This window comes from Tupaia chinensis, unplaced genomic scaffold, assembly GCF_000334495.1.
Source record: "Tupaia chinensis unplaced genomic scaffold, TupChi_1.0 Scaffold150177_1, whole genome shotgun sequence".
NCBI classification, from domain to species: domain Eukaryota; kingdom Metazoa; phylum Chordata; class Mammalia; order Scandentia; family Tupaiidae; genus Tupaia; species Tupaia belangeri.
The window spans coordinates 61-1,084 of record NW_006210016.1 but is presented as its reverse complement, the minus strand read 5'-3'; the positions used below and the strand labels follow the sequence as shown (position 1 = coordinate 1,084).

General features: G+C 45.9%; 1 pseudogene; it reads left to right on the top strand.

The window, feature by feature from the left end:
* Positions 1–434: 434 nt before the first annotated feature.
* LOC102486646 (40S ribosomal protein S25 pseudogene) lies at positions 435–810 on the top strand (annotated as a pseudogene).
* Positions 811–1,024: the final 214 nt, after the last annotated feature.

The window sequence follows — 1,024 nt, the reverse complement described above, 5'->3', positions numbered from 1 at the left end:
TGCAGAGCAGAGACTGGTTTTGATATCACAGGGGTGAGGTCAAGTGAAACATTGCCAGTGAGAGTAAGAAGTGAAACACTTCTGGGTCACAATTAAGAATCACGAAGAGAATGACTTTAGCCCAATCAACTAGGTGACTTTAACTGTTGTCTTTCCATGTCCTGATCCAAGTATGCTGACCTCTCAGCTAGAGGACTAGAGCAAGACTGAGATCCTCAGTTTCCCACAGTATCAAGGTTATTCCATCATGATCCTTAGAGCTGGGTCTGGAATCTGGACCAGTCTGCCATGGAATCTTCTGCACTGGAATCTGCTATTGCAGCTTCCTGAAGAGCATCCCTCAGGAGGAGGCAATCTCAAGACTAGCTCAGGTGGCTTTCTGACCCACATCTTAGCAAGGCTACCATGGCTGCTGCTGCTCTCCCAGCTTTGTGATGCCGCCCAAGGACAAGAAGAAGAAGAAAGACTCCACGAAGCCGGCGAAGAGGGACAAAGACCCAGTGAAGAAATCTGGGGGCAAGCTCAAAAAGAAGTGGTCCAAAGGCAAAGTTCAGGACAAGCTCAATAACCTGGTCTTGTCTGACAAAGCTACATATGACGAACTCTGCAAGGACGTTCTCAACTCTAAGCTCATAACCCCAGCTGTGGTTTCTGAGAGGCTGAAGATCCATGGTTCCCTGGCCAGGGCAACACTTCAGGAGCTTGTTAGTAAAGGACTTATCAAACTAGTTTCAAAGCACAGAGCACAAGTAATTTACGCCAGAAATACCAAGGGTGGAGATGCCCCAGCTGCTGGTGAAGATGCATAAATAGGCACAATCAACTGCACATTTGGAAAAATAAAAATTTATTAAATAAAACAAAACAAAAAAAGACTAGCTCAGGTGCTATGAGGATAGCCTTCTGACCACTGGTCCTCATTTTCTGCTTCAGTACCCCTGCAGTGTCTCTAAAATATCAGGAAATAGTGTCTTCAGAAGTCATGAGACAAGGACGGACTCTCTGAGGCAATCTACATCTGTGG